Source organism: Melospiza melodia, unplaced genomic scaffold (genome assembly GCF_035770615.1).
Source record: "Melospiza melodia melodia isolate bMelMel2 unplaced genomic scaffold, bMelMel2.pri scaffold_91, whole genome shotgun sequence".
Taxonomy (NCBI): Eukaryota; Metazoa; Chordata; class Aves; order Passeriformes; family Passerellidae; genus Melospiza; species Melospiza melodia.
In genome coordinates, this window is record NW_026948805.1 from 551,448 (window position 1) to 578,233 (window position 26,786).

At 46.0% G+C, this 26,786-nt stretch overlaps 2 pseudogenes; both read left to right on the plus strand.

Annotated features, from left to right (window-relative positions):
* LOC134414027 (cytochrome b-like) overlaps positions 1-14,858 on the plus strand; it is a 64,025-nt pseudogene extending 49,167 nt beyond the window's left edge.
* LOC134414028 (cytochrome b-like) lies at positions 13,819-14,529 on the plus strand (annotated as a pseudogene).
* Positions 14,859-26,786: the final 11,928 nt, after the last annotated feature.

Consider the following 26,786-nt stretch of genomic DNA (forward strand, 5'->3'; position numbering starts at 1 on the left):
GGCCGGAGATTTGCATGGCCAAAATCCTCCAGCATTTACACCTGCTCATGGCTCTGGGTAGCACAAATCTACACTTACTTCAGTTGAAACATTGCATTTCTTGCAGATAGTTACACCCGCACTACTAATGTACAAATACACAAACATTAACTTAAGTTTAAAAATGAAAAATATTTTAAATTGCAACAGGTATGCTACCAATATAGAAACACAGAAATATCCATTTATGATTAAAATCTAATTTATTCTGAGAATTGTGCTATGTAAATATATACAGATATCAACTTCAGTGAAAAAAAATTACTTTATTGCAACCCTCTGCAGCAACTCACTGTACACACATAGTGAAGTTACTGAATTGAAGTTTAACAATTAAATTTATTACATATTACTACAGCCATACAGCCCATATACAAATACAGAAACATCAATATCCCTCTCTAAAGAATCTCAGATCCAGAACTAAATAAATAGAATTTTAGATCTATACAACTCCATACATAATAAATAGAAGTAAATACCTATATAGGCATAACAATATAGAGATGTAAACATGCATTGCATATTTCATTACATATAACATGACAATATAATACAAACATAACAGACCTGTCTATAAATACACAAATATCAATGGACCAATAAAACAATCCAGACATCCCCAGCAATAGAAATGCACAGCTACAATGCTGTACAAGTATGTGAACAGATGAATATACACGCATCAATATAACAATACACACACATAATATCCCTATACAAATATCAGTCAGTGTATGTAAATATCCCTATACTTGTAACTATCCAAATCCAACTACACATCCATAAACAGCGCTAGATCAGGAGGGATTGCAGCCGCCGATGTTCCCAGGCTCTCGCTCGGTCTCCTCCTCCCGAGCAGAGCAGCTCTCCTGGGCAGGGACAGCAGATGGGACATCTGGCAAGCACAGGGAACACTGAGTGAGCGTGGGGACGTTTCCCTTGGCAGCAGCTGCGCTTCCATCAGGGCAGAGGAAATGTCAGAGCCTCCCCAGGAGGGTCAGAAGGAAAAGCAGCCGAGCGGGCCAGGCTGTGGTGAGCTGTTCACTTCTTTCTGGCATCCCAGTTGCTCTGAGGGAACTCCCTCATGTCAGGTTATTGAATCGCCTCTGCACTTACCAAGACTGTGGCCCCCAAATCAATCAGCATTTATGTCTCCAGCTGCTTGCACCAATGACAGGGAATGTCCTCTAACAGTGCTGGGGCACAAGGTTACCTTGCACAGATCATCTGACAGGGCCTTGTTCTTTCTGTGCTTCCTGTGTTTCTCCTTCCCTTCCACTTGGAATTTTTACAGCATTTCTTTTTCTTTCCCCTTGATCAGTGCTAAAATGCGTGTTTCTCTTCCAAGTTTCAGTTTGTTCAGTGATCCTGTCAAGCCTTATCTTAGAAGCTTTTATCAGGGAATTGAGTGTTAATTTCAGCAATTTTTGTGATTTTCTGTGAGATTTACGCAAGTGTCCTGTTCATTGGGCACTATTTAGGAAGGTACAAAAGAGAAAAAGGATGCTCTGTATGTCAGTTCACTAGTGGAATATTCATGGATAGAGTGAGTGATTAGCTGAATTTTACATCTGCTCCTAACCTGAAAGTGTAACAGGTAATTTGGGGAGAAATTAAAGCAAAATTTCTCCTTCTACCAGCCTGTATTCAAATGTAAAGTAAATAGAGGGGGTGAGAATATCAGTGTTCAGTTCCTGAAGTGCCTTATTAAGGTGTTCTTAAAGTAATGGAGATAAAATCTGGGTGGGCATTCCTAATTTCCAGCCACTCATTGTCAATTTCATTGACTCTGAAAACAGCAGAGATGTGCACATCATACCTGATCAATCCATTTGGGGATGGTTTAGGTTCAGATTCTCTGAGGCTTTAGATTTTTAGGTCTCTAGACAATGCTTCCAGGAATCTAAACAGCTTTCAGAAATTAAACTTTTCTTCTTTTTTCCTCAGTCTTTGCACTCATGTGCACCAGAGACCTTCAGTGAATGGATTCCACTCTAATCCATCTCCAAGCTGAATCTCCCAGCTGTGTTCACACTGGTGGTTTGTGTGTCTCTTCTGCACAGTGCAATTTTAAAATCTTCATTCCTTATTATCTCTGCCCTTCTTTTTCTGTTTTAGCTTGCAAATGCATGCAGATGTATCAGAAATGATACACCTAATTTCTGATGCATCAGTTCCTATCTAGCAATTTCATTTTATCCTGTTCTGATGTCATGCTAGCCTTATATGTTTTATTCTAAGTGGACTCCTGTTTTCTTGCATGTGCAAGTTTTACAACGCAATGCTCTCATTCACCTGCTTTTATGAAACACTTCATTAACATTAGCACAAGTAACTCTGTGATTCCCTTCTGCTTTGTAGAAGATTTGGGAAATTCAAGCCCTGCTTGGCTACAGAAAAACACATAGTGCTTGGTAATTCCCCTAAGAGCTTAAGTTAATGGTAAACAACGACAGCTTATTCATTTCACAGAAATAGGGAGAAAAGGCATTGCAAATATTGAGGAGTGTAGTGCAATAATGACGGGCATCCCTCAGTTATCCACACAGACTGATGTCACTGGCAAAATTCCCTCTTTTCCAAAGGCTTTCATTTGCTTTGGCTGTACTTTGTACGGCTGCAAGTCACATTTCCCTTGATTTAAGGAAGTATCTTGGCAGGTATTCTTGGTGATATATCTTGCTAATTCTGCCCTTGGAGGAATTACTCAGTTCTGCAGTCCTTATTACACGCCCTTTTGTAAAAGACTTTTATGCTATTTTTCCTCTCTCTGTGTTTTCACACTTGTTCAACAAGGTTATCTTTCTAAGAATATTAATCACAATATCCCAAAGGATTCAAAAATGCTTAGGTATTTTTCCCTAAGTATTTACTAAAGAAAAATAATAATTAAAAAAAAACCTGTATGCATGCTGGATGTAAAATACAAAGAGAAATAAACTTGAGAGTTCTCCCAAAAACCTTAAGAAAAAACCCCATGTATTCTATAAAACCCAGAGTATTCATCTACAAAATGGGCTTGTTCTAGAAGAGAAAATTTGTGCAACAGTTCTGCACAGAATTCTATGCTTTCAGGCTTTTTGCCCTTCAGGGGCAGTGCCATTCTCTGAACTGTAATGCTCTGAGCATGTTCTGCTCACCATGGCAGCTTTCTGCTCCCCCCTGGTACAGATCATCCTCCCAGCAAAGGGGGAGTGCAGCCACCACAACTCGCAGCACCTTCCCGCACAGCAAGAACCTGAAGGAGAGAGATGGCTTTCACCAGCTGCTGCGGGTTCTAATAGTGCCACCTCTCACCTGCCGAAAGCCTGAATTTCTGTGTTGCAGTGAGTTAGTTCATTGAGCCAAATGTTCTGTTATATAGTGGTATGTTCAAGTGTTCCCCGAGTTATTACAGTTAGTCTCTCCCCTGTGTTATGCCCTCCTACCCCAGTGTCTCTCAAAGAATCCCCTCCCTCCTCACCAGATTTTTCCCTGTCTGTCAAGACAACCCGGCCCCTCTGCCCCATCCCTCAGCCCAAACCCTACCCTTTGTTCCACAAAGTTCCCTGTCCCTCACCCCAAGATCCAATCCCTATCCCAACGCTCTCTCTTCCCCTTGTTCTGATTTGTTGTAGCCCTCAAAACCACACCCCAAGAGTCGCTTATTGGTTACTATATGGTGTCCGCCCCGTGTTTTCAAAGATTTTAGAAACCCGTGCACAGGGGTGTTGGGGGTTCTTTCAACATCTGTTCCCTTTGGGAATTCTGCCCTGTGAACCTTCCCCCCGCCTCTCCTGAGGAATTTGCTGCACTTTACCCCGCAGAAGAGCCTCCTGTGCTTCCTTCACTCGGCCCTCCAGGGGTATCTATTGCTGGGCATTTGGTCTAGAGGTTCTGGCTCAGGCAAAACCCTAACCTAGCCAGTTCCCCACTCTTGCCATTGTCCCTGGAGCATCACAGAGCTAGCCAGGGCTGCGGAGGGCAGTGACAGTGACCCATGCCCTGGCATGTCACAGCCCCCAGAGCCACACCTGCCAGGCCGCAAGCCCCAGCCCTCGTCCCCACTGCCGGCCTCAGGGGCTCCTGGGCATCCTCACCCTGAGTGCAAAGGCAGCCTCAGGAGCCCCCCAGGGCGCTCTGGATCCAGGCTGCAGACACCCTAAAGCCAGCACTGAAAGGGACATGGATGGGGACTGCAGCTGGATCTTGCAGTGCTCACCACTCCTGACTACTCTCTAAGTGAACCAGAACCTCATTGGCAGCACCTTGAGCACATTGACCCTGCTCACCTCTCCTGGAACGTGGTGTTCTCACATCCTACACCAGCCCTTTGCAGGGAGTGACCAGCTCCCAGCTGCTCTGCTACCCTGGCCTTACTTTCTCTTTGCCAGCAATGAACTTAACAGATACACTCCTGAGAAACCTAGCACAACATTTGCTCCTCAGGAGCTCTTTGGCAAAAAAACTCCACTAATCCCTAGATTTTGCACAGAGAAGGAGGTCCTGACATAAGGCACAGGCACAGGCAGGGCTCTGGCATACGAATTCCTGAGCCACAGGATTCCACCCATTGTTGTTCCTAGCTGCTTTGCTGATATTTTCGAGCCAGTTCTGGACAGGAGCTGCTGCTGACAGGGTAGGAAAATTTGGAGAAGAAAAGGTGCAGGAGACAACCAAAAATAACCAAGGGGGAAAACCCTTAGAAATACAGAGCACAACAGAAGTCCTTGGAGATGGTTCAATAGAAAATGCCAGCAGCAGTGAGCAGAGCCCGAGGTTGCTCACTGCCACCCCAGGGGCTCCTCAGTCCCCGGCTGGTTTGTGTCTGATGCAGCCCTGCATGGAAAGGGCTCCAGGCTCTGGTGTTCCCAGCTCGCTCCAGGCTACATTCTTAGCAGCACTGAAAGAAGAGGTGAAACAAAGAGCCATTTTCTGTGCTGCCTGCAAACTCTCCTCCTTCAGTGCCACTGCCAGAGATCATCCCTCTGTCAGCTTGGCACTGTGCCTGCTACATCCTTGTCCCTGTCCCTTGCATCAGCTCCTGCACATCATCAGCACTCCCTGCCCCACATCATGAACAGAGAGAGCTGTGTCAGAAGAGCAAGGATTGCATTTTCTTGGCCTTTCTAACAGACACAAGAAGCATGAGTCCAAATAACTTTGCTGTTTGTTCCTGTCCTCTTTTTCGATAACTCTTTTCTGCTTTAATGCAAAAGCTTCTTTTCCTACATGGATGGAATGATCTGGAATTGGCAGTTGCTTCAGGCTGTCAGGCACCATGGGAGTTTTCTCTTGTCTCTGATGAGGATTTGGTGAATTTTCCATTGGTCACTTGGTGGTGTCACCATGGGCTGAGCTCAGCGGCCGACTCTGCTGTCCCCAGGGGATGCATTGGGACGCCAAGCCCCTCAGGGCTGGGATTCTTGGGAGGGCGGGCTCGGAGCGCCTGGAGCCTGGGCCCGTGAGGAGCTGCTGCTGGCGCTGGCTGTGCTCAGCCCGCTGTGCCGAGCAGCCGCGGCCGTGGAGACACAGGCGGGAGCTGTGGCCGAGGCGGGCAGGCGGCCCGGGCCGGCTCGCAGCTGTGAGGACACCGGCAGCCTGTGCCCTGCGGCCGGGGCCGTGGCGGGGGGTTTGCGGGCAGGGCTTTTCCGAGCCGGCCGCAGTGTGCTGCCTCCCGTGTGGGCCGGCTGTGGCAGAGGCAGGAGGGAGCGCGGCGGGGCCGGCAGCGGCGGGCAGAGGCCGCAGAGAGCAGCGGCCCGGCCGGGCCCGCTGCGGAGCGGCAGGGAGCTGCCGGGCAGCCCTCGGCCGTGTCTGTGCACACAGGGCAGGAGCAGAGGCCAGAGTAGAGGTAGGAGCCGCGGCAGGAGCCGGCCATCGCGGCAGCTCGTCGTGCCCAGGGCCGCAGCCGCAGCTCTCCCCTGCCGGCCACAGCAGCAGCCGCTGGCCTCCGAGGCTCCGGCGCTACCCGAAGACGAGGGGCCCGGCCCCAGCACGCTCTGGAGCCCCGCAGCGAGAGCAGCCGCCGGCGCCGCAAAGGGCAGTGCAGAGGGCGCAGGGTGAGGAGGAGGACATGAGGCTCGCTCTGGGCCGCGCTGGGGCAGTTCTGCCCTGTCAGCCTTTGCCTTGAGCCCTTTGCTTCTTTGTCATGAGCCCTGATCCCCCGTCCTTGGCCAAGGGCCCCCACAGCCCTTTCCAGGGCTGCAGGAAAAGCTGCCTCAGTCACAGAATCATGGAATCACTGGCTTGGAAGACAGACACTTTCAAGATCATCGAGTCCAACCCATGCCCTAACACCTCAACTGAAGCACGGGACCGAGTGCCACATCCAGTCGTGTTTTAAAGGCTTGCAGGGATGGTGAGTCCACCAGCTCCCTGGAGGGGTCTGTCCCAGGAAGAACCAGGATAACACTGGGGCCTTCTACCCCCTGGCACTTGGAGCTCTGGAAGTTTGTCTTTCTGCTTAGGCAAAGGCCATGCAAAAGGACTGGGAAAAGTAGTCACAAATCGAGTAGCCTACAGAGCTCTAAATTGATGTGCAAGGAATACAGAAAAGATAGAAAAGAAAAAAAGGCCAAACCCAAATGGCATCAGCAAAGTCTTGGGCATGAACACATAGCTGCAGAGGGTCTTCTCAGCCCTATTTCTTTGTATTTCTGGGAACCAGAGAAATCCTGCTTGAGCCTCTGGGGAGATGGGTTTGGGAGGTAAAATTTCATTTCTTTTTTCTCCTTGAGGCAGCTCCTATTGCTAGCATCAGCTGAGCCTCTCTCCAGCCTGATGCCTGTTCTGATTGTTGCAGCAAAACAACTGATGGCAGACAGAAGACATTGACGCTTGCAGAGATGTGACTTTTTCCAGTGCCAGCTGTGAGTGGCAGACAGAAGAAAAACTCCTGAAAGCACAACTCCATTGGAAGATTGCCTTCCTTTTCATTCCGATGCTCTAGATCCACTTCTGAATTGTCAGTTGTTCGTTAAGGATTGGAAGTTCTCTTTCATTATTTTTTTCATGTGGTTTGGAAGTGGAGGAAGCTCTCGTTCATTCACAAACTCCAGACCAAAGTGCCTTTGGAAGATGCCCCTCGTGGCAGTTTTTGCCCAGCCATGGTACTTGTGGATATAAAAAAGCAAGGGCAATGGTATTTGCAGCCAAAACCCAGCAAAGCTTGGCTCAGCCAAAACATCCTGGGGAGATAGAGGCCTCTAGCTGTTCCTAGAAATCAGCAGAGTTCCAGCAAATGGTTGTGTAGCATTAAGTGCAATCTCTTTGCCTGGATCAGAGCCTTGCTCAGCTGAAGAAGCAGAAAGATCAGCAAGGAGCTCCCAAAGGCCCCTCACATCATTTTGATTTTGCTCATCTTGTGTAAGTTCACAACTAAACGTGCATTTGCATTTGAGCTAATGAGAGAAGAAAAAAAAGTGAAAAGAGGCTTTATGGCAGGGCCATGACATTGCACAAGAGGAATCACTGGTGTGCATTTCATTGGACCTCTCTCAATCCTATAAAAGCATTGTAGCCCTGATTTGAAATAGGCTGGTATGAACCAACTTGGAGAGACAGAGACTAAAATGGCTTATGGGTTTTTTTTTTTAAAGTGAGAAAAACTACCCAAAGGGTGTTGTTTTGTGACATTTTAAAATATACTACTTCAAAATTACAAACTGCAATAAATTAAGAATTTAAAAAGGTGTGTTTTGGTATATGAATAATAAAAACTACAAAAATGTGCAGATATGAATGCATGTTTTCATAAAAATCATTAAATTCTAGACAAAAAAATACATGCCCTGAACTACAATGCAAAGGCAGATAGAACTGTACTTGAATGATCTATTTTTAGATTGCTGGAGTTCTTTCCTTGTGAAGAGGAGCTAGGGTATTGCTGAAGAAAAGTGGCACCAGCAGGACGGGGCAGCGTGCTGTGCTCCGTGCAGAGGCTGCCAGGGGCTGCCCGAAGAGCGCCCTGCTGCAGCCAGAGCCCTCCTGGCCTGGGGCCCGGGAGCAAAGGGCCAGGGCAGCCACCTCCTCCTCGTCCTGACCCTGCCACCGCTCCCTGCTGCTGCTGCTGCTGAGGGAAAGAGAAGACTCTCCTAAGGCCCCATGAATGAATGCTTACACAGCCCTGGGGATGCCAGTGAAGGAAACCATGTGTCATGTAATGCATGTGTGACCAGAGTCACCAAACACCACCTAAACATGGAATTGTTGCACCTCTCTAGGACAGGCAGAAATTTAAAGAATTAACTGGAGACTTCAGGGCAGAAGAGGCCAGAGGAGGGAAACAACTCTAAAGGGAAAAGCACCATATCTGGAGGGGAAAAGATCTTCACCTGCTCAGAATCAGTCGAGGGAATATGTGTCTAATCCTAGCCAGAAAGGGATGCTTTAGGTGAGCTCTGCACCTCCAACTGCCTTGGACCAGAGCCAGGAAGATTCAGTTATGCAAATGTTACATAGATAGATAGATAGATAGTCAGACAGACAGACAGACGGGCAGATAGATAGATAGATAGATAGATAGATAGATAGATAGATAGATAGATAGATAGATAGATAGATAGATGATAGATAGATAGATAGATAGATAGATAGATAGATAGATAGATAGATAGATAGATAGATAGACAGATTTCATTACTGAAATCTCTCTTCACTGTCCTCTCTGCTGCTACAGACATCAGAACATGGTAGCCAGTGCCCTGCTCAATTACAATCCTGAGATTGCTCTCCTGTTGCTTCAAAAAAGCACACTCTTGGGGAATGTGGAGCGTGTAGGTCCTTATGGAAAGGGATCAGACCCAGAGAATGCACTGGGAATTGCACTCTTTTTGCATCTGTGCTCAGGCAAGTTCTTCTCTTGGACTCGACTAAACCGGTGGTGCTAAAGCGGCTGGAATGAGAAATAAAGCCCAGCTCCCTCCAGTTTCTGTGATCTCTGAGGAGCAGCTGGAATGCAAGGGCATTGACCTCCTTCTCAATTCCCAAACACAACACACACTGATTCCCTGGACTGCAAAAAGGCATGAGCACTACTAAGCTCAAAGTGATCTGTAAGGCCATACTGGCTGGCCTGGAACCACAACAGCTCCTTCTGCACCAAGGTCCCTGCACAGAATGGTGAGTTCTCATGCAAAACTACTGCATTCTCCAGAAGTGATACCTTGGAAAATAAAATTCTAGCAGACGCCGTCCCAGTGCTATAAAAGGGCAGAATATAATGATGAAAAGAACCTTAGCTGGGAGAAAAAGAAAATGAATAAGCCTCTTGTGGCTCAAATACTTGGATGCACTGATGAGATGCTGACGGTCCCTCACAAAGCTCCTGTTGTCCAAGCTGAAGCTTCCTCAGCATCTCACTGGCCTTGTGCTGCACCCCCTTTCCTGGCTCCCCTGTCCCTCTGTGCCCACGCTGCAGCCCCTCCATGACTTTCTGCTTCCCAGGGCCCACAGCTGCACACAGCACTCCAGCTGTGGCCACAGTGCTGCCCAGCACAGGGCCACGCTCCCTGCCCTGCTCCTGCTGCCCCACTGCTGCTGGCACAGCCACCGTGCCTTTGGCCTTCTGGGCCCCCTGGCCCCACGCTGCCTCATCTTCAGCTGCTCACGGCCAACAGCCCTGCGTCCTTTGGGCCCACGCAGCTCCCCAGCCACAAAGGTGCCCATTTCACTTCAGACACTGCAGGCATCATTGCAAGATGACCTTCCTGTTCGGAGCAAAACAAGACAGCAGTCAAGGACTTGCAGCTTAACCCCCCCTCACGGTTCCAAGGCACTTGCCAAAGCTGAAAACTTCACCACTAAACGGATCAGCAGAAACTATCCCCTTCTGCTGTTTGCAGCTTCTCAAAAGCCAAAAGGCAATTGGGTCATCAGTGACTCTACAAGGGAAGAACGACTCAAGAAAACTGCAGAACACTTCCACAAGCCAAAAACACCTTTCCAAAAAGGCAAAAGAAACAAACAAAGCCTTTTGACTGCCAGCACTACTATGTGTGCCCTTGGCCATAACACTGCAGAAGCCCCGAGCTGGACCTTCCCTGAACCAAGCAGCCAGAAGCTCAGCCGGAGCCCCCAGCTCTGCACTGCCCCAACAGGACAGGTCAAAGGCCAATTTCTAGCTGTCACTGCCTGCAGGAAATAGCTACGTCCTGCAGAACTCCAGCACTCAGCATCCTCGGCCAGACACAGCAAGTGCTGACTGCTCAGAAACTTGCACCTCTGCCGTGCACTAAAGACAGCTCCCCCCACAACGGGCACTTACTCTCTTGGAATGATGAGCAGGCCGTAGTGCGACCATGGCTGGACAAAGGCGTTGGTCGTCTTTCTAATTTTCCTCCTCTCTGGCTTCTTCTGCAATAGCAGAGAGAACCAGGGGAAAGACAGCTCTTGCTCTTGTCGCCGGTGGCAAGAGAGAATCATGGGGGGACAGGCCCTTACCTAGCACTTATAACCCCATTTCTCCTCACATCCACAGCCATATCTTCGAAGGAGAATTCATGAACATTGTTAACAGTAGCATTCTATGTCACTCCAATCTCTACTTATGTGCAAAAAGAGTCAAATAGTTGATTGAAAAGGAAACAGCGTATATAGCAAAAAGTGCAGGAACAAGATGGTGAATCATTATCGCACTGCTCTGCAAGTTTGCAGGCTGTGCTGGAGCACCAGAAAAAACAAGACTTTTGAAAGTGTGCAAGTGTGCAAAAATGCCTCAAGCATGAGGATGCTCCTGCACTGAGCAAGGCCTAGGGCTGCTCTGACACTCAGACCTTCCATGCACCAAGGCAACCTTCTGATGTCACTACAACGAGGTGGCAACCATACTCCGACAAGACAAAGCAAATGCTCTGTGTTGGTCTGTGAATTTATGCCAAGCAATAACCAACCTTCCATGCAGCAAACAGAAAATAGTCTGGGAAGATCTCCTGCGTCACAAAGCAGCACAAATTCTCCTTGTGGGCCAAATCCTGTTGTTCACGGGATCCAAAAGGAACTCCAAGAGCGACCACAGCTGTGGCCACAGCGCTGCCCAGCACAGGGCCACGCTCACTGCCCTGCTCCTGCTGCCCCACTGCTGCTGACTCAGGCCACCGTGCCCTTGGCCTTCTTGGCCACCTGGCCACACACTGCCTCATCTTCAGCAGCTCAAGGCCACCACCCCTGGCTCCTTTTGGCCCACGCAGCTCTTCAGGCACAAAGTTGCCTGTTTGATTTCAAATACAGCATCCACCATTTCAAGATGGCCTTCTTGTTCCACAACTGCATCTTCTAAGGTGATGGCATTAAATTTACAGGAATAGAATTCTCAGTCTCTCTGACTAAATTTTACTGGGCTGATTCTACTCTCTAGGATGTTACTCTTAGTTCAGTGTTCCCCTCTGGCTGCTGTCAGCAAGTGACATTTTCTCTGCAAAACTGAATTTGTACTTCTTGAGGGCTCTGAGATGGAAATTAGGAACTCTTCACTTATGCCTATCTTAGCTCTGTTGAAGGCATCAAAATGAATTTTCTTTCGGTCTCCCTAGCCGGCCCTCTACTGCTACTGGCCAAGCTGACAGCTGGCTCTACAATTCTTAAACACCAGGAACATGAAATGTCCCTTTCTCACTCACCTCAGGATTAGCACCGCTGAATACACGCTTGAGGTTACCTGTAGTGGGCAGGGGAAATCAATCAGATGCTGTGAGAAAACTGCCTGGGCTGCTGAATCCCACAGAACAAGTCAACCCAAACAGAGATGATTTCCTGTCCCTCCAGGAGACACATTTCATTCACACAGCCAGCAAGGGATCAGGACAATATTCTTGGTTGTGCCTACACTTTGGCCTGTTTTGCCAGTAAATGACTACAACCATGATGAAGAAAATGCAGATTGTACTTTAACACTCAAAGCTCCTGTTCTACCAAAGACATAAAACAGCTTCTAAAATCCTCTCTTTCAAGTACTTTTTAAAAAAATTAGTTGCATGCACCAATTGTCATTAACTTGCTGGAAAAAGTTGCCCAGAAAAGTTTCCCCAAAATCCTCCTGAGGTCTGGCAGTTCTTTGTGAAACAGCACAACAGTAGCTCCAGGGTTCTGGAGCAGATACTCACTGCTTTGGAGTTTGCATTTCATTGCAAAGGGAAGATCACTGTTTTAGCAATCAGTCAAGGGTCAAGGTAGACAGTCAGATCCTTTCAGGAGAAACTGTAGAAAAAAAGAAGCTTCCCCTCAATTCTGGGAACAACTACCTACTATTCTTCCTAATCGCCATACTCATCCTAATCATCGCCAACAGCCTATTCGTCTTGTTCACTGGCTGAGAAGCAGTCGGAATCATATCCTTCCTACTAATGAGCTGATGACAGGGCCGAGCAGACGCCAACACCGCTGCCCTCCAAGCCGTACTTTACAACCGAATCGGAGACATCGGACTTATCTTTGCATAGCATGACTAGGTTCCACCACAAACACCTGAGAAATCCAACAACTTTCTACCCCATCCCAATCTCCTACACTACCCCTACTAGGCCTCATCCTAGCCACAACCAGAAAATCCGCTCAATTCGGCCTCCAGCCATGACTCCCAGCTGCAATAGAAGGGCCAATGCCCCTATCTGCCCTACTCCACTCCAGCACAATAGTAGTTGCTGGAATTTTCCTACTCATCCGAACCCACCCTCTATTCAATAATAACCAAACTGCCCTAACCCTGTGCCTCTGCCTAGGAGCTTTATCCACACTATTTGCAGCCACGTGTGCCCTCACCCAAAACAATATTAAAAAAATCATTGTCTTCTCCACTTCAAGCCAACTAGGACTAATAATAGTCACAATCGGACTAAACGTACCCGAACTAGCCTTCTTCCACATCTCAACTCACGCATTCTTCAAAGCCATGCTCTTCCTATGCTCAGGCTCCATCATTCACAGCTTAAATGGAGAACAGGACATCTGAAAAATAGGAGGACTCCAAAAAATATTTCCCACAACCACTTCATGCCGTACCATTGGCAACCTCGCCCTAATAGGAACACCATTCCTCGCAGAATTCTACTCAAAAGACCAAATCATTGAAAGCCTAAACACATCCTACTTAAACACTTGAGCCCTACTCCTAATCCTTCTAGCCACATCATTCACCATGGTACACACAATCCGCATAACCGTACTAGTGCAGACCGGCTTTGTTCCACCCTTGACCCCAATAAATGAAAATAACCCCGCAGTAACTTCCCCTATCACTCGCCTTGCGCTGGGAAGCATCCTGGCAGGATTCCTCCTCACCTCATTCATCAGCCCCACAAAAACCCCTCCAATAACCATGCCACCCTCTATTAAAATAACCTCCCTAATCGTAACAGCCCTAGGCATTGCTGTAGTTCTTGAAATTTAAAAAATAGACCAAAGACTCATCCTCACAAAACAAGCCCCCTTCTCAGTCTTCTCAACATTCCTAGGATACTTTAACCCCCTAACCCACCACCTAAGTATAACCAACTTCCTCAAAGGAGGACAAAACATCGCATCCCACCTAATTGACCTCTCCTGATACAAAATATTAGGTCTAGAGGGGCTAGCCAGCCTACAACTTATAGCAAGCAAAACTGCCACCACCCTCCACTCAGGCCTAATCAAAGCTTACTTAGGATCATTCACCTTATCCATTCTCATCATCCTCATATCCACATACAGAAATAACCAATGGTCCTCAACCTTTGTAATAACCACCAAATCCTCAAAATCATCATCAACACCCTAATTGACCTCCCAGCACCATCAAACATCTCAACATGATGAAACTTCGGGTCTCTAGTAGGTGTTTGCTTAATTACTCAAATTGTCACAGGTCTTCTGCTAGCTATGCACTAGACAGCAGATACCCATCTAGCCTTCTCCTCTGTCGCTCACATATGCCGAGACGTACAATTTGGCTGACTCATCCGCAACCTCCACCCAAATGGACCCTCCTTCTTCTTCATCTGCATCTACCTACACATCAGCTGAGGACTCTACTACAGCTCATACCTAAACAAAGAAACCTGAAACATTGGAGTCATCCTCCTCCTAACCCTCATAGCAACTGCTTTCGTAGGATACGTCCTACCATGAGGCCAAATATCATTCTGAGGAGCTACTGTAATCACAAACCTATTCTCTGCCATCCCTTACATCGGGCGAACACTAGTCAAATGAGCCTGAGGCGGGTTCTCTGTCGACAACCCCACACTGACCCGATTCTTTGCTCTCCACTTCCTCCTTCCCTTTGTCATCGTAGGCCTTACTCTCGTCAATCTCACCTTCCTCCACGAAACAGGCTCAAACAACCTGCTAGGCATTCCCTCAGACTGTGACAAGATCCCCTTCCACCCATACTACACCATCAAAGACATCCTAGAGTTCGTACTAATCCTCTCCCTACTCGTCTCACTAGCCCTATTCTCCCTCAACCTCCTAGGTGACCCAGAAAACTTAACTCCAGCCAACCCGCTAGTCACCCCTCCTCACATCAAACCTGAGTGATCTTTCCTATTTGCTTACACCATCCTCTGATCCATCCCAAACAAACTAGGAGGCGTACTAGCTCTAGCCGCCTCAATCCTCATCCTGTTCCTCACCGCACTACTACATAACATCGAAACTATGATCAATACTCTTCCGCCCCCTATCACAAATCCTATTCTGAACCCTTGTTGCCAACATCCACATCCTAACTTTAGTAGGCAGCCAGCCAGTAGAACACCCCTTCATCATCATCGGCCAACTAGCCTCATTCACATACTTCACAATCATTCTAGTTCTGTTCCCCCTTGCGGCTGCCCTAGAAAACAAGCTACTTAAACTTTAATTAACTCTAATAGTTTATAAAAACATTGGTCTTGTAAGCCAAAGATTGAAGACTAAACCCCTTCTTAGAGTTACCCCACCACCCACCTCAGGAAGAAAGGACTCAAACCCTCTGCTCCAACTCCCAAAGCTGGCATTTTTAACTAAACTACTTCCTGACCCTACCGCTAAACAGCTTGAATTGCCCCCCAAGACAACCTCCACACAGGCTCCAACACCACAAACAAAGTCAACAACCCTCACCCCCCAATCAAAAGCAATGCCAGCCCCTCTGAATACAACACAGCCACCCCACTGAAATCCAGCCGGACCAACAACAAACCCCCACTATTCACCGTCCCCTCGTCCATCAACAACCCCAACACATCCCCTATAACAAGCCCCACCATCACAACCAACCGCATCCCAAAACCATAACCAAGAACACCCCAACTACCCGAAGCCTCCGGTTAAGGATCCGATGCCAACGACACTGAATACACAAACACTACCAACATTCCCCCTAAATAAACCATAACAAGTACCAAAGGAATAAAAGGGACCCCCAAACTCACTAGTCAGCCGCACCCCACAACCGCTGCTACAACCAGCCCCAACACCCCATAGTAAGGAGACAGGTTAGATGCAACTGCCAAACCCCCTGGAACAAAACACGGCCCTAAAAAAAAAAACAGATTCTATCATAAATTCCCACTTGGCCTCTCTCCGAGATTTACAGCCTGAAAAGGCGTCGTTACAAAATTTAACTATACAGGAACACCTAAATACGTCCGTCATTCCTTCCCCCTCCCCCCCGCACATTTTCTTCTTGCTTTCAGGGTATGTATAATAATGCATCACACTCTCTACCCCATCAGACAGCTCATGAAGTGTAGGATAATCCACATTACACGTCAAGCTCTTCCACCAAAAACCAAAACATTATCTCCCAAATGGCTGGTATTCAGCCAGCCTACCTACCAGGCACATTCTTGCTTCAGGTACCATACAAGCCACGTATTTCTACCCAAGGCCAAGTCGCAAGCACCACCCAAAGACCCAGGATCTTACCTAATGTACACAACACCCAACCTAGAGAATGAGGAATATCCCAGTACACCTTTGAATTCCCCTAGTGTACAGTATTCGCTCACCTCCTAGGTAATATTCTCAGCCAACAGCCTTCAAGCATTCTCAAGCAAGAGGACATGGTTATCTATTGATCGTGCTTCTCACGAGAACAGAGCTACTCAACGTCATATGTGCTTTAGGTTATTGCCCTCAAGCGCTTACCTCTCCTATACTTGCTCTTTTGCTCTATTGGTTGTAACTTCAGGATCATAACTTGCTTCATTCCCTCCTCCTTGCCCCTCACAGATACAAGTGGTCGGTTGAATACTCCTCCCTAACTTCATTACCTCAGCATACCGACCTCTTACACTTGTTTTCTTTTAGCATCTCTTCATAAGCCCCTCAAGTGCAGAGCACGTGTTATCTTCCTCTTGACATGTCCATCACATGGCCGCCGAGCATATGAATCCCCAATGTGGAGAGCATTATTAATAATTGGTTAGCTGAGAAAGGCCACACTGATATAATGCCACTGGTTAAGCTGAAGGAGAAAAGTCAGCAGTCAGCAAGCTGAAAGGAAGAGTCAGCAGCGACCTTGCTGCAACATGAGGATAGGGAGTTGAGATTAGTCCTGAATATATCCTAAGAATATGTAGAAAGTATCAAAAGTAGAACCATAGGAATGTAGAAGTAGGCGTAGGTGCTGATATGCAAGCTGACCAATCCTGAGCTCAACTTTTGCAATATGTATGAAGCTCATTATTAACTGTATTTAACCCGCCGTACTGATCAATAAAATTGAGCCTGTGATGATCAAACTGATGTCCTGGTTCCCTTCTGTCGACAAATGGTGGAGAATGCGGGCATAACCGAATCTCTGCCCTTTTTCTCGGATTAAAAGAAAAAGGGATTACGCCACGGTCGGGAAGTTGGGTTTGGGTCCCAGCAGCTGGGACGGTGCCGGAATTTGAAGCACCCTTAAGGTTCACAACTGTGACTTAAGCCAATACGTGTCCACCGGAGCCTGGAGAGCTGCAACAGCGCGCGCTGATTAATAGGTATGGATAGGCAAGCGGCATATGATTTATTTACCGCCTATTTAGAGCGGCGTGGGATAAAAGGGATAGATTTAAAAAAGGAGTTACCAGGGTTATTAGCTTATGGCCATGCTAAGGGTATCTTTTCTAATCCTCATACAGTTCATGAGTTATCAGAGTGGAGAAAGTTTGGGGAAATATTGTGGGATACAGTACTAGACGATGATAAGTCAGCAAAGAAATTCGGGAAGTTATGGCGGGTGGTGTATAACACGTTACTTCAGCAGGTCTCTGAGAGAAAGGCAGCAGAAAGGGCAACAGAAGCTCATAAGAGGAATATAGGGTATGGTCGTGAAGATGATCCCCTGGCACCTTCTGTAACTAAGGTACTTATGCCTAAGAGTCCCCAGCAAAGTGGTGTGGAGGATTTCTCTATAGGCGCAGTGGAACCGTTTGCACCTTTCCTGTCAGAGGGGGAGGGCGAGTCGGATGGTGGGGGTAGGGGCAAGCCAGCTTTGCCTCCGCCACCAGCTTCAGGCGGGTCAGATGGTGGGGGTAGGGGCAAGCCAGCTTCGCCTCCGCCGCCAGCCTTGCCTCTGCCGCTTCCCCTCAGTGAGCCGGCTCCGGTTACAGCTTCAGTGGGGGGGTCACCTCCCCCGCCCGAGCCGGCTCCAGCGGGGGGGCTGGCTCCCCCTCGCAGGCTGGCTCCGCTTGAGTCGGCTCCGGTTTCACTGTCAGCTCCAGCGGGGGAGGGGGGGCTCCCGCTTCCCCCGCGCGAGCCAGCCTCTGCTTCACTGCCCCCCCCGCGCGAAACCTCGGTGTCTGCACCGAAGCGCCAGCAGCATAGCACCCTTAAAGGGCCAGATCCCATCCCAGGGGCACACCGTGATCCATGGGGGGAGATGGCTAAACAGAGGAGGGAAGCTTGGGCTGCTTTGGCGAAAGAAGTAATGCAAATGGGGGATGGTGAGGCGGTGGAAATAGCTTCTAGTCTTGCATGTCCAGTTACATACACACCACAGTATGATGGACAGGGGAACCTTACGCATAATATAGCAGAATATACTCCCTTAGATTGGAAGCTGTTAACTCAGCTACGTTCTACGGTTAGTCAGTTTGGAGTAAAAAGTGAACCTGTTAAGCAAATGTTAGATTATCTTTTTAATACTCAGGTTTTATGTCCTAATGATTTAAGAGGAATAGTTCGGTTGATATTCACTCAGCATCAGCAGTTATTATTTAATGCCCATTGGCACGCGTTGGTAAATGAATTGGTTGCTGTACAACGAGCCCAGGGAGACCCATTACATGGGGTGACAGTAGAGGAGCTGATGGGCTTAGGGGCATTTTTACGTACAGAGGCACAGATGATATCGGGAGCTGATAAACTTAGAGAGTCTATGAGGTTGGTGCGTGCTGCAATAGATATGGTTAAAGAGCCAGGAGGGTTACCGGCTTATATGGGCATTAAACAAGGTAGGGAAGAATCATTTGGAAATTTTATCGATAGAACAGCTATTGCTATAGATCGGGCTGGTGTTGCAGGGTGCTATTGAAGCAGGTGTGCTTTGCAAAATAGCAATCCAGCAACCCAAAGAGTGTTAGCTACTTTAGGGGCAAACTGGACTATTGAGGAAGCATTAGAGTGAATGGCATTAATGCCAACAGCTTCACAGACATTTATAGCAGAAGCCTTAAAGGAATTAGGATTAGGGTTGCAAAAGCATAGTCTACTCAAAATCAGGTGTTAGCTGCTCTTGCTCCTCTCCAAAGCGGCTCACTGGCAGTCACGTAAAGAGGCTCGAGACCATTCATCAAGTGTTACCGATGCGGCAATGAGGGACAGACACAAGTTGCCGCCGTGACATCGGAGACACCAGCTGCTGCCGTGACATCGCTGCTACCTCCTGTCTGCAACCCGCAACAACACGGAGCCTCGGCTTGGACTTATCAGCAGCAGTAGACATCACACTAATGACGAACCGGCCTGAGAGTATACCCACTGGAGTAAAGGGTCCTCTTATATTAAATGGACAAACATGTGGAGCATTATTGCTGGGACGTTCCTCTATAACTATGTTGGGATTATTTGTTTTGCCTGGTGTTATCGATGCGGACTTTACAGGGGAAATACAAATTATGGCTTACACCCTTTATCCTCCGATTAAAATTACAAAAGGACAACGCATTGCACAATTGGTACCACTGTCACAAATGACATCAGGAATACAATCATTTACTGGGCAAGCACGGGATGAAAAAGGTTTTGGCTCTACTGGTGTTACACTTTATCTGTGGATTTACAAAATAGACCAAAACAAAAGGTTGAAATTACCTATGGGCATCAAAGCATAACCCTTTATGGATTATTGGATACAGGAGCAGATACTAGCATCATTTCTCCAGAAGCATGGCCACAACATTGGCCTCTATTTCCCTCATCAAACATGCTCACAGGAGTGGGAGGATTTACATTGGCAAGCAGGTTGCCGTCTTTGTCTGTGTGCATTGAGAATCAACAAATATCTGCTGTGTTTTCAATTGTTCAACTGCCTCCTACAGTTTCCTGCTTAATTGGAAGGGACATTTTAACACAATTGGGAGTGGTGTTAACTGATCAGCACCCTTTGGGGTAATTGCCATTGCTTGGACTTTCCCCATTCCACTCACCTGGAAAACGGATACATCGGTGATGGTTAAGCAATGGCCATTAAAAGGGGAGAGTCTTATGCATGCCCATGAATTGGTACAGGAACAATATACAAAGGGACACCTGCGACTGTCCACAAGCCCTTGGAATACACCTATTTTTGTAATCAAAAAGAAATCAGGGAAATATCGTTTGATACATGATTTGAGGGCTGTAAATGACCAAATGGAACCAATGGGGGCCTTACAGCCTGGTCTTCCAAATCCAGCTATGATTCCAGAACACTGGCCACTTTTAATTATTGACCTAAAGGATTGTTTTTTCACTATTGGCCTGCATCCTGATGACATGAAGAGATTTGCTTTTACTTTACCAGCAATAAATCGTGGGGAACCAGATAAAAGATTTGAATGGACATCTCTTCCGCAGGGCATGCGCAACTCTCCCACTTTATGTCAGCTTTATGTTGATGCAGCATTACAGCCACTACGTCGTAAATGGCCAGCAACTATAATATATCATTACATGGACGATATTTTGTTTGCACAGCAACAGCCATTCTCCTCTTTACAGATTAACACCATTATAAATACTCTTGCTGCATATTCACTTGTTATTGCTGCAGAGAAAATTCAGACTACAAAACCCTGGAAATATTTGGGATGGACTTTGACGGATCAAATAGTGATACCACAAAAATTGGAATTACAATTGGACATTAAAACTCTACATGATGCACAGAAGTTGCTGGGAGACTTACAGTGGCTGAAACCTATTGTGGGAATACCAAATCACTTATTAGAAGCCCTACGGCCTTTGTTAAAAGGCGTGGCCCCTACTACTCCTGTACACCTGACAAAGGAGCATCATCTTGCCTTGCAGCAAATTAGTAACTGTGTACAGCAAGGGTATGTGTCTCGTCGACAACTCGACCACCCCATTGACCTTACTATTTGGAATAGCCCTTGCCACTTGCTTGGTGCTCTCTCTCAGTTGCAAAAGAAAACGGGGGAGATACGGGTGTTGGAATGGTTATCACCACCACTACAGCATAAGAAAACAATATCTTCAAAAATTGAACAATTGGCTGCATTAATCAAAAAGGGGCGTCTCAGAATTCTTGAAGTGGATGGTAGAGAACCTGCTACTATTAGATTGCCTATGGAAAAAGAAACCTTGGACTGGTACTTGATAAATTCAAAGAATTTACAAGAAGCATTATTGATGTCACCTGCTAAAGTAGAGACTAGTAAATTAGTGCCTAGAGTTTTGCAATGGATGATAGAATGGAACTGGATTACTCGACCTTTGAGAGAAGAAAACCCCATAGAAGGAGCTATTACAGTTTTTACAGATGCAGGAAAGAAATCAAGGCGTGCTGCTGTTACCTGGCAAGAAAAAGGACAATGGAAGCATCAACTCCTCACAGCAGACCCTGCAGATAGCTTACAAACTTTGGAATTGTTAGCAGTAGTATGGGCGGTGTCCAACTTACAGGAGCCTTTAAATGTGGTCACAGACTCTATGTATGTTGCAGGAGTAGCCAAACGAATAGAGGAAGCAGCAATTAAGGAAGTGAATAATAAATGATTGTATGAGTTACTGATACAGTTAAGGAAGGCTTTACGAGAAAGAAAGGCAGCATATTCTGTGATTCATGTTAGGAGCCATAAGTGGTCTGAAGGTTTAGGAGAAGGGAATGAACGTGCAGATAAATTGGTTACCCTACCCATTGATAATTCTTGTCCTATTGACAAGCACACATTGGCCAGAGAAGCACATAGTAGATATCATCAAAATGCAAGAGGTTTGGCAAAACACTTTGAGCTGAGTTTGTCAGAAGCCAAGGCCATTGTCAGAGCATGTCCAACATGTAGTTATCATAATGGTGGGATAGGTCTAGGCATCGGGGTTAATCCTCGAGGTTTAAAAATAAATGAGATATGGCAAATGGATGTTACACACGTAGCTAGATTCGGTAAAGTCAAGCATGTGCACGTCACCATAGACACATATAGTCATTACATATGGGCTACGGCTCAGGCAGGACAGAAAGCTATACAGGTTATCAGACATCTGTTAAGTTGTTTCGCTGTTATGGGAGTTCCAAAGAGTATCAAAACGGATAATGGTCGAGGTTATGTAAGTGCTAGGGTCCGGAAGTTTTTGAATCAGTGGTCTGTTAAGCACGTGACAGGTATTCCACACTCTTCTACTGGACAGGCAATAGTGGAAAGAGCAAACGGTACCCTTAAGCAGTATATTGAAAAACATCAAGATTTGACAGATCCACAAGCATGTTTGGCTAAGGTTTTGTATGTGATTAATCATTTATGCATTTTTGGGGAAGATGCAATGAAACATCATCCGAGGTCAGGTCAGGAAAATACTAAGGAAACAGAGGTCTGGGTTACGTATAAGAACCCAAGTACAGGATTATGGGAAAAACCTGCAAAGGTATTATATTGGGGTCGGGGGTATCTTTGTGTTTCCTCACCTACAGGGCCTTTGTGGGTGCCTGCTAAGTGGACTAAACCTGTTTTTGATGCAGCCTCTGGTGGATCGCCTTACGGAGGAGGACAGGGAGCGACTGGGAAAGAAACTGCTTCTAGTCCTACAACCACTACTGTTTCAATTGAAGGGGTACTCGGAAGCGGTGGACAGAGCACTGACACGTCACTACCGGACGGCCCGGGAGTTGATTGGTTTCATTGACTCATTATCAACTTTTCACTTAACAGATCCAGCGAAACTACATTGCCTTGACTGTCACAATTCACATTGTGCTGCCTGGATAGCTCTACGTTGTGGGGGTTGTAAAAGAACTTTTTGGATAGAACAATCATTATTACGGGATTTGTGGTGTCATACTTGTGAACACGAGCATACGTGGGGAAAAAGCTGGCAAGATGAATTAAGGAGACAAACGGGGCAAAACACATATATAGCTTTAAATCTTTATGAGTCTCCTGAACAGAAGGTTCTTGCTTATTATCGATGGGAAATACAATGTATTGTAAATAGAATTAAGGTTCAAAGTAAATCACGTATAGTTTCTATAAGGTGTAGGAAATTAGTGCCTTTAACACAGCATTCAGTTGTAGGACCCTTCCAAGGGGATCCTGATAGAGCATTAGATTGCTGCATTGATAAGTTGAAAAAATTAAGTTTGCAAGTGACAGGACCAGTGAAATTAGGAGCAGCAAGATTGAAGACAGATAAGAAAAAGAAGGCAAAAAAGGGAGCGGTCTCATTTGAATAGGGGTATCAGTGATTGCTAATTAATTTTCTATGATTAGAACAATTTTACTGTTGTGGGACCCTCGGGAGGATATAGTTGTTGAGGAGGATAACGAACAAGAACTACGATTACGAAATAAGATACACCTTGTGTTAAAGAAAGACCTTGAGCTGTTAGCCTCATATAGTAAAAAGGCTGAAGAGGCTTTGCGATCACCACCATTGAATTGGTTGCTTTGGGTTGAAGATACACAATTTTATACTGGTCCTTACTTACATTCACTTCCTTGTTATGTTTGCAAAAAGGATAAAGATAAATGCTATGCATGGGTAGCTTTGCATTGTGCAGATTGTAATCAGGTTTATTGGTATTCACAGAAGTCATTGGGATATTTATGGTGTACATCTTGTTTTGGAAAGTGGATTCGAAATCATATCTGGGTTAGAGCTCTTGAACAAAGTACTGGCCTGCCAGGACGGACAGGATTACAGCTCTTTGAGAGTGCAGAACAAGTGGTTATAGCATATCTTAGGTGGAAGTTACAGGAAAACCTTAGAATATTTGAAATTACTAAAGCCTCACGCATCATAGCAGCTCGCTGCAAAGCTGATTTGCCTTCAAACTTACCTCGTGCTATACTTGTGAGCAAGGATGCTGATTTAGAATTAGATCAGTATATTCAAAAATTGACTCAGCCTTACAATAGACAATCTAGCAAACCAGGGAAAAGACAGCAAAGAAAGAAAAAACAACGTAAGCAGAAGGAAGAAAAGGAGAAGCAAAGTAAGCAGAAAGAAAAATGAGGTTTGTTTTTGTAATACTGCTCAATGCTGTAGCAAGTGAAGCAGTAGGAGTAACACACTTTAGTCAACCAAGGGAAAATTTATGGGTAACGCTTGCTAATCAAACTAACCAATCATCACTTTGTCTTAGTCTTGGAGGAGTCACTAACCCATTTCGAACATGCCTGGTGGGACTTCCGGTGTGGTCTCCTGGAGAATTTTGCAGTTTGATAAACAATCAAACCTTATGTATGTCTAACATGTCAAACATCACATTGCCGGTGCAACAAGGGTATACTGCAGGTCAGAGTGATGGCTATCGTCAATGCTTACTAATCCAATCACTTAACACCTCTTTGCATTCTCCTCCTGAAGAATTGGATCTTTTTGGAAGTACAAATGCCAGCATATCTAACACTACAGCTGGTGGATGGTTTAGCTTCAAACTTTTGGGTGCTCAGAATTTAAACCAACCTAAAGAAACATGGGCCACCCTAGATTCATCCCTGAATGTGAGTGAATTCTCTCCACAGCATTACAGTCAATGTAACGGCACAAATATCACAGCACCAATGAAATTACCCACAGGAATATTTTTGATTTGTGGAGACAGGGCATGGAATGGTATACCAGCTAAACCACAAGGTGGACCCTGTTTTTTGGGAAAATTGTCACTGTTTCATCCTAATGTGTCCTTGCTAATGCAGCTGAGTCAAAATTCAAACAGGAGAAAACGTAGCATACATGACTTAGACTGCAGCAAGATAGGAGATCCACGGTTTTGGGGCACATTCAAACAGGTGGTGGTTTCAACTATCTTACCAGGAGGATCTGCCAATAAAGCCATGAATTTAGCAAAACAATTAGGATGCTGGGCAAGGGATGAGCTGAACAAGACATCACAAATCCTAGACATGCTAACTGCAGATGTGCAAAGTGTTAACCATGCTGTTTTGCAAAATAGAGCTGCTGTAGATTTTTTGCTCTTAGCACAAGGGCATGGATGTGAAGAGTTCGAGGGAATGTGTTGCATGAATCTGTCTGATCATTCAGTGTCCATTCACACTAAGATAAAAGAGTTACAACAGGGACTTCACAAACTTAAGGAAGAAGACGGTTTAGGAATTGACGAATGGCTTAAAGGCTTAGGACTCGGACCGTGGCTGAGGAACCTTGTGATCTATGCTATAGGATTGCTGGGTGTAATTTTACTGTTTTTGCTTATTTTGCCTTGCATCTTTAACTGTATCCAAAACATGGTCAGCCGTACAATAGCAAAAACATGGCAAACTAATCTCCTTGCACAAGAAGAAAACGGGGGAAATGTGGAGAGCATTATTAATAATTGGTTAGCTGAGAAAGGCCACACTGATATAATGCCACTGGTTAAGCTGAAGGAGAAAAGTCAGCAGTCAGCAAGCTGAAAGGAAGAGTCAGCAGTGACCTTGCTGCAACATGAGGATAGGGAGTTGAGATTAGTCCTGAATATATCCTAAGAATATGTAGAAAGTATCAAAAGTAGAACCATAGGAATGTAGAAGTAGGCGTAGGTGCTGATATGCAAGCTGACCAATCCTGAGCTCAACTTTTGCAATATGTATGAAGCTCATTATTAACTGTATTTAACCCGCCGTACTGATCAATAAAATTGAGCCTGTGATGATCAAACTGATGTCCTGGTTCCCTTCCGTCGACACCCCTAACACCCAGAATGTCATAATCTAGTGGATAAGGTGGTTGCAAACTTGGCACTGATGCACTTTGACCCCATTCATGAGGGCGCGCTGCCTACCTCTAGACAACAGATAGTGTAATGGTTGCCAGACGTATTAATTATTTTATCATTCATTAGGAATTAACATTTAAATTCCATTTTACGCATCTATTTTTCTATCTAGACTTTATTTTTTTATCAAATAACTAAGCCACATATCCCCACATTGTCCAAACTACTTACCATCAATACACTTTCAATTAACTTTCTTCTATATTCCCTATTGTCAAAAATAATAACCAGCCACCATCATCACTCCTCTAACCACCCCCAAACAAACATAATATTAATTCCAAAGCTAGCCCCTCTCCAAAAACCAAACCAAAACACAAACCATGATGACAAACCATCAACCAACTATCCACCAAATTTCACGTCCTTGTAGCTTACAGAAAGCATGACACTGAAGATGTCAAGATGGCTGCCACACACACCCAAGGACAAAAGACTTAGTCCTAACCTTACTGTTAGTTTTTGCTAGGTATATACATGCAAGTATCCGCGCTCCAATGTAGATGCTCTGAACACCTCAATCAGGCAGATAGGAGCGGGCATCAGGCTCACCACAACCGTAGCCCAAGATACCTTGCAATTGCCCCATCCCCACGGGTAATCAGCAGTAGTTAATATTAGGCAATGAGTGTAAACTTGACTTAGCCATAGCAAATCTAGGGTTGGTAAATCCTGTGCCAGCCACTGCGGTCATACAGGAGACCCAAATTAACTTTATAATGGCATAAAGAGTGGTCACATGCTGTCCAAGTAGCTAAGATTGAAAAGCAACTGAGCTGTCACAAGCCCAAGATGCCAAAAAAGCGTCCCCATCAAAGAAGATCTTAGAACAACAATTAATTGAACTCCGCAAAAGCCAGGGCCCAAACTGGGATTAGATACCCCACTATGCCTGGCCCTGAATCTTGATGCTTACACGTACTTAAGCATCCGCCTGATGCTTTAAGCACCAACGCTTAAAACTCTAAGGACTTGGTGGTGCCCCAAACCCACCTAGAGGAGCCTGTTCTGTAATCAATGATCCACGATATGCCTGACCATTCCTTGCCAAAACAGCCTACATACTGCCGTCGCCAGCCCACCTCCCCTGAAAGCCAACAGTGAGTACAATAGCCCCACCATGCTAACAAGACAGGTCAAGGTATAGCCTATGGAATGGTAGCAATGGGCTACATTTTCTAAGTTAGAACATAATGGCAAAGGGGTATGAAAAAACCCCTTGAAGGTGGATTTAGCAGTAAAGTGGGACAATTGAGCCGTCTTTAAGCTGGCCCTGGGGCATGTACGTACCACCTGTCACCCTCCTCGCAGGCGCCCCCCCACCCCCCCCACCCATAAACTAATAAGCTATTTAGCCAAAGATGAGGTAAGTTGTAACAAGGTCAGT